Source organism: Saccopteryx bilineata, chromosome 4 (genome assembly GCF_036850765.1).
Source record: "Saccopteryx bilineata isolate mSacBil1 chromosome 4, mSacBil1_pri_phased_curated, whole genome shotgun sequence".
NCBI classification, from domain to species: Eukaryota; Metazoa; Chordata; class Mammalia; order Chiroptera; family Emballonuridae; genus Saccopteryx; species Saccopteryx bilineata.
The window spans coordinates 76,271,646-76,279,501 of record NC_089493.1 but is presented as its reverse complement, the minus strand read 5'-3'; the positions used below and the strand labels follow the sequence as shown (position 1 = coordinate 76,279,501).

General features: G+C 40.4%; 1 pseudogene; it reads left to right on the top strand.

Annotated features, from left to right (window-relative positions):
* The first annotated feature begins 297 nt into the window (after window positions 1–297).
* Window positions 298–867, top strand: LOC136336140 (E3 ubiquitin-protein ligase RNF4 pseudogene; annotated as a pseudogene).
* Window positions 868–7,856: the final 6,989 nt, after the last annotated feature.

Here is a 7,856-nt window from a genome sequence, read left to right as displayed (position 1 = left end):
ATTACTAAAGCTTAATTTTTCTCTCATTTTTCAGTTTAAAATTCAGCTTGAGCTGCCTTTATAAGCGGCTCCCAGAAGATTCACACCTTATCCCCCGTGGCAACACAGCAGTTGTGGAGGTGGAGAGAGGACTAGCCCCAGAATCAGCATTCATATATACCCCAAAATCTGGACTCTGGATTCTTATGTAAGTCAGAGTAACTGACTAACAGCTGCGAGACACTGAGGACCCTAACATTCACCGTAAACTTTGGCACAGACCACTTACTTCTCTGAAGACTGTATCCGAAAAGCACAATGAATGCAAGTACATGCTATGGTAGCATGGCTAATTTCAGACAAGCTTGAAAATTTTTGTACAGTTGGGGAAGGAGGCCCAACTCCTGAGACGGTCTTGGAAGGAGAGCTGATAGTTCTTGGAGAAAGTGATGAAGTGGTTGTCCTCACCTCTGAATCCCTAAAAACTACAGTGATTGACTTAACTTACCATGCTTCTGTTGATTACTGAGGGAAGGAAGAGGCCAAGGAGAAACAAAAGGTCACTCCAAGGCCAAACTGGCATCTGTATGGTGAGCAGTAAAAAGAAAGGGTTGATGAAGGACAGAGATGTGTCTGTGACCAATAGCACTAACCATAACACCCTGGAAAAAGAAACTTTAAGTTGCACACTACCTGGGCATATCCATGGCTGAATTTGTATGGATGGGTACTTGGAGATTGAATTGAGTAGATGACACATCTATTCTACAAAATGCGGCCACATCTTCTGTAGTTGGTGCCTCTGCACTTTCCTTAAATATACTAAAAATTGCCCAGTTTGTTTGAAAAAAAATCAACTACCATCAGCACCACTGCATTTATATATGATGTGTGCTGTGTTGCTCAGGACAGACAAATCCCTGACTGGAGTTTTCCATGTCCTTGTGCAGAAACTATGGAGCTTTGCTTCCAATGTTCTGAGCCCAAGAAGCCCAATTTTAAAAATTGCTCTCTGGAGTGTATGAAAAACTCTTATTTCTCACAAGCTATGAGACTGCTCTTTGATTCCTTTGGTTTCGTGCTACAGGGCTGAACTTTTGTTGTTCTACTGAACCAGAGACTGCTGGTTGTCCTCAAAGCAATTTTCCTTTTTTTCTCATAGTAATCAATTTTTAACTGGCCACATGTAGGCATTTTGGAGTGTGTAAATAAAAGCAACATCCTAGAGACAAAAGGAAGCCAGGAGAATAACACCTCTGCAAACCAGAGCCACGTGTTTGCATTTTTACATGCGAGGTAAATAAACTTCATTCTTGTTTAAGCAACAATTGCACTGGGTCTTGTTTAGAACAATGAAACCTTTATTTTGATTAATTGACTAGACAGGGTACTGTTTCTGGGCTTCTCTGGATTTCCTGATTCCACTGGAGTGGAAGGAAGTTGGTCCTTTCTGACCACCTGCTCCACCGGCAGGGTGGAGCGGGGTGTTGCCACGGGCAGGCACTTTGTCCTTCTGGGAATAGTGGCTTCTGAGGCCAGCCTGAAGAGTTGTATAGGCAACCAGAGTTGGGTTCTGTGCTTTCTAACCTGCCAAGCCAGAGAGGGACTGCCTTCACCCTGGCTTTACAGGGGTGACTGTCTTCTAGCACACTGCTCAGCTGATCAACAGGTTGGCACGCTACTCTGAACAATCACATCACTGCATCACCGTCCTAGCTGCTCCAGCAGCCTGGCTGAGTCACAGGCCTTGGGAAGACCTCCTCCCCTCCCACCCCAAACACATATATAACTCTTTTCTTTTGCAGAAAATCACTCGGCACAATTCAGCTTGCACATCTGAATTGGAGAGGGCACGATTTCTGTGATGTTCTCTCCTTTTCCTTCAGAATGAAATGTGCAGTCAAGTTTGCTCCTTACTTACACTGGTTGTATAGCATGGGGGCTCCGTCTTGCCAGTGGAATTGTGCTCATCCCTGCATCATGTCTGTCTACTCACTGCGGTCTCCCGAATGTCTTATTCTCCAGACCTCAGTTGCTTGACTTGGCACAGGGTATGCAAGATAAATGTATACTCCCTTCTTTGGGTTCCTTTGTATATTCTAAAGTGCAATGAAGAAGAAAAATAACATGAAAATAGAAAATAATAGAAGAAACTCTAAGTATTATCATCTTTCATTTCAACAGAGCATCTTGTGCATCTACTTTGGAGAGGATTAATTGTTGTGTGACATAGCACAGTGCATCACAAACTTGACTAATCAAAATAAGTGAGGTATCCATTAGATCAGATTCTGCTTCTGTATGTATTGTCCTTGTGATCTGGATAAACAGCACACTCTCTCCAGTCTGCCAGCAGCTGACTTTCCCTGTTGTATGCTACCCCAGCCCACTACATATGTACCTTACCTGCCAAGCTCATGCAGACATTTAAGATTTTGATATCTGATTTGGTGGGAAAAATAGCATTCTGGCTTAAAAAAAATTAAGATAAATTTCACAGACAGCAAAATGCACTGACCTTAAATATATAATTAGATGAATTTGAGCTAATATACTACTCATATGACCAACATCCCAATCAAAATATAGAACAATTTTATCTTTATGCCTTCTTGTTCATTCCCATCCCCCACAGTCAACCACTCTACTGATTACTATCACCATAGATATATTTGGAGACAGTGACTTGAATTATTTAATAGTTTAGCCCAGTTTGTCATGGATGAAAATTTGATAGAGATTTGGATTTTAAGCACTAGGATCAAGGGTTTGTTTTAGTAGAGCATGATATAGTCCCTCTTTTAAGAATTGAAGCAAGAAAGTATTAATAATGACACCTGCTATTTTTTAAAAAAATAATTTTATTTTTTTAATGGGGCGACATCAATAAATCAGGATACATATATTCAAAGATAACAACTCCAGGTTATCTTGTCATTCACTTATGTTGCACACCCATCACCCAAAGTCAGATTGTCCTCTGTCACCTTCTATCTAGTTTTCTTTGTGCTCCTCCCCCTCCCCTTTCCCTCTCCCTCTCCCCCCTCCCCCCGTAACCACCACACTCTTATCAATGTCTCTTAGTTTCAATTTTATGTCCCACCTACGTATGGAATAATACAGTTCCTGGTTTTTTCTGATTTACTTATTTCACTTCATATAATGTTATCAAGATCCCACCATTTTGCTGTAAATGATCCGATGTCATCATTTCTTATGGCTGAGTAGTATTCCATAGTGTATATGTGCCACATCTTCTTTATCCAGTCATCTATTGACGGGCTTTTTGGTTGTTTCCATGTCCTGGCCACTGTGAACAATGCTGCAATGAACATGGGGCTGCATGTGTCTTTACGTATCAATGTTTCTGAGTTTTGGGGGTATATACCCAGTAGAGGGATTGCTGGGTCATAAGGTAGTTCTATTTTCAGTTTTTTGAGGAACGACACCTGCTATTTTTTAAGCAATATATGTTTTAGGCACAGTCCCAGGCACTGGACACATCATGAGCAGTCAAGGTATACAGTACACCAGAGCCAGAACCCAGCAAAGAGTAAGAGCAGAGGTTGAAGGGAGCTGCACAGGGCACATGACTGTGAATAATCTGGTGATGAGTGTACATGGTGGTGGGAAGAAGTGAGGGCCTAAAGCGGGAAGAGAAAATGAAGGCCACATCGTGGGTAGAGCACTGTGTACGGTGTTATGGAGTTTCGATTTTATTTTATAGGTGCTAAGAAGTCATTAAAGGCTTGGGAGGAGAGCCCCAGAAAAAGATTCATAAGGATTTAGCATGATCTCAGTGAAGGCTGAAGATAACTGTTTGAAAGTTGGGGTAAAAATATGGAGACAGAATTAGGAAGGAAAGATCTCAGTGTTGATTTCCTCTAAAAATAGAAGTGTATTTTATGAAGTGTATAAGAAAAAGGATGAAGTAAACTTGGTCTAAGGAATCGGTACTATACTGTACTTCTCTGCCTTTGGATGTCTAATTCTTTCATGTAGTATAGCCAGCTTTTGAACTGTGCTAGCTCTTGAGAAATGGCCATTGGTCTGAGGTGACAATGATAGGAGTCCAGGGCTGTGGCAGTTTGAATTTAGCTTTCAGGTATCTTTTTAGAAAAGTGAAAGTGCCTATGGTGAGTGTGGAAATAAGATTAGTTGAGGTGGGCAATCAAATTTACCTACTTGATGCCTGATCTAGTTTTAGGCCCAATTAGTCTTACCATGAGATAACCTGGTAATTTTCATTTGTCATTTCTTGATGTTCATTGAGAGATTATAGTAGAAAATGAAAGCTAAATTAGGGCAGCATTTAATAAGGGCCCTCTCCTGCCTCCTTAGCTGTCAGCAGGCAAACAAATCTTACAGGGCATAGTTCCTTCTCCTGTGGAGTGACATGAAGAAGGCATGTGGCTCCAGGTGTGGCTCTTCCAGCATCACTGATCGTCTCAAAGGAGGGCAAGGGATGGTCAGTGTGATGTGACAGGACAGAGGCAGTCAGATACCCACACCACTTGGCTTCCCTGCTGACAAGAAGCCAACTTCTCTCTTCATTTCTGAACAAGCCCAGGACACAGAAATAGCAGCTTCTCTATTCTGCAACCAGAAGAGAGAAGGTGTGTTGCTTAGCTGGGCATGAGCCATTCATTAATTCACTCACTTACCTGCTTGTTTACCTGTATAATTAAAAAGATGAATAAGACAATCCTTTTCTCTAAGAAGCTATGGGATATTGAGGAAGAGATATGAAAACAAATAGTTTTTTTTCTTTTTAATTTTTTTATTGAGAGGAGAGGAGGCAGAGATAGACTCCTGCATGTGCCCTGACTGTGGTCCACCCGGCAAGCCCACTAGGGGGCTATGCTCTCTCCATCTGGGGCCCTTTTCCATTGCAACTGGAGCCATTTTCTTTTTAGCACCTGAGGCGGAGGCCATGGAGCCATCCTCAGCACCTGGGGCTAACTCGTTCTAATTGAGCCATGGCGGGGGAGGGTTAGAGAAGCAGATGGGCGCTTCTCCTATGTGCCCTGACTGGGAATCGAACCCTGGACATCCACACACCAAGCCAATTGGCCAAAAATAAATAGTTTTAACAATGAAAGAAATAATGCAGTGTAGTAAAAGCTATGATAGAAATATCTGCTAGGGAAAAATAGACACTCAGACCAATGGAACAGAATAGAAAGTCCAGAAATAAAACCATATATATATAGTCAAATAATTTTTGATAAAGGGGCCAACAACACACAATGGAGAAAAGAAAGCCTCTTCAATAAATGGTGCTGGGAAAACTGGAAAGCCACATGCAAAAGAATGAAACTGGACTACAGTCTCTCCCCCTGTACAAAAATTAACTCAAAATGGATCAAAGATCTAAACATAAGACTTGAAACAATTAAGTACATAGAAGAAGACATAGGTACTCAACTCATGGACCTGGGTTTTAAAGAGCATTTTATGAATTTGACTCCAATGGCAAGAGAAGTGAAGGCAAAAATTAATGAATGGGACTACATCAGACTAAGAAGTTTTTGCTCAGCAAGAGAAACTGATAACAAAATAAACAGAAAGCCAACTAAATGGGAAATGATATTTTCAAACAACAGCTCAGATAAGGGCCTAATATCCAAAATATACAAAGAACTCATAAAACTCAACAACAAACAATCCAATAAAAAAATGGGAAGAGGATATGAATAGACACTTCTCCCAGGAAGAAATACAAATGGCCAACAGATATATGAAAAGATGCTCATCTTCTTTAGCTATTAGAGAAATGCAAATCAAAACGGCAATGAGATACCACCTCACACCTGTTTGATTAGCTGTCATTAGCAAGACAGGTAATAGCAAATGTTGGAGAGGCTGTGGAGAAAAAGGAACCCTCATACACTGTTGGTGGGAATGTAAAGTAGTACAACCATTATGGAAGAAAGTATGGTGGTTCCTCAAAAAACTGAAAATAGAACTACCTTATGACCCAGCAATCCCTCTACTGGGTATATATCCCAAAAACTCAGAAACATTGATACGTAAAGACACATGCAGCCCCATGTTCATTGCAGCATTGTTCACAGTGGCCAGGACATGGAAACAACCAAAAAGCCCATCAATAGATGACTGGATAAAGAAGATGTGGCACATATACACTATGGAATACTACTCAGCCATAAGAAATGATGACATCGGAACATTTACAGCAAAATGGTGGGATCTTGATAACATGATACGAAGCGAAATAAGTAAATCAGAAAAAACCAGGAACTGTATTATTCCATACGTAGGTGGGACATAATAGTGAAACTAAGAGACATTGATAAGAGTGTGGTGGTTACAGGGGGGGGGGAGGGGGGAATGGGAGATGGAAAGGGGGTGGGGAGGGGCACAAAGAAAACAAGATAGAAGGTGACAGAGGACAGTCTGACTTTGGGTGGTGGGTATGCAACATAATTGAACGACAATATAACCTGGACTTGTTATCTTTGAATATATGTATCCTGATTTATTGATGTCACCCTATTAAAAAAATAAAATTATTAAAAAAAAAAAAGAAATATCTGCTAGGTGCTGCATTAAAGAAGCATAGAAGAGAAAATAACTGACTTCTCAGTAACTTCCTTGGAGCTTAGAAGATGGAAAATTGAACTTTAAATTCATATTGAGCTCTGTTAGAGTCCGTGAAGATTAATAGCTACTTACATCTCTTGTTATAGTTTAAGTCAAAAAGTTAATTTGAGGGAGAAGTTTTGTAAACTATTTGCTATACCAATGTTAGTAAATAATAGTAGTTATTACCATTTATTGGGTTCTCATTATGTGCCAGGTACTGCTAAGTATTTCACATATATCATTTCATTTAATCCTCACAACGATCCTGTGAAGGAGATATTATCATCCCTGTTTTATGTATAATAAAACTGAGGCTTAGGAAAGAGAAGTAACTTTGGCTTAAGACTTTGTTTTTGTTGTTTTCCGAAAAAGTGGTAAAACCTGGTATATGTAGTTTTTTAGACATCACCGTCCACTGGCTCTCCCCAACTTTGTTTTAAAATAGTGAAATAGAAATTTACAATGCCGCTTTGTGAAATTTGGGACCTCTTGCTACGTATGTAGGCTTTGGAATCACAAACATTAGAGGTAGACGAGGAGTCTTAGGACTTCCGATTTTACAGAGGGAAGGAATGATGTCCAGAGGAGGTACACATCTGAGTCAGCGCTCTTCAGGAGACAAGGCTTTTGTCTTCTAGGTCAGGGCTCTCCCTCCTGGGCCAAAGGCTCTGGACTGTGCAGATTCCAGGATTTAGTACAATCATCTTTGTTAAACATTGTAACCAAGAACAAAATTATTCAAGATGAAACCAAATTAATTTTTACCTCAGGGACATAGTTTCTAGGTGATCATCAGCATTTTATAGCCATTTACCTGACAAGGAATTTGATCCAATGAATGCCATGTACTGTCAAAGTGAACAAGACACAGCACTACCCAGTGGTTCACAATTTAGTGAAGAGGAGGACATGCAATCAAAAATTAAAATAATCACGCCCAGGTATGTACAAAGATCTAGGGTTCTATGGAAATGTGTAAAGCAATAGTTCTCAACTGGGGGTAGGTAAGTCCTAACCCCATATCCTCAGTGGATTTTTGGCAATGTCTGGAGATATTTTTATTGTCACAAATAGGGGTTGTTACTGGTATCTAATGAGCAGGTGCTAAGTATCACAAATTTTTATAGGACCTCCCCCCACAACAAACACTTAACTACCCAAAAATATCAATAAGGCTGAGGTTGAGAAAATGTGTTATAGAACCAGAAAAACATTTTCTACAAGGAATAGGGGGAAGGTGATATTTGGGTGCTGGTTACAGCAGAGTT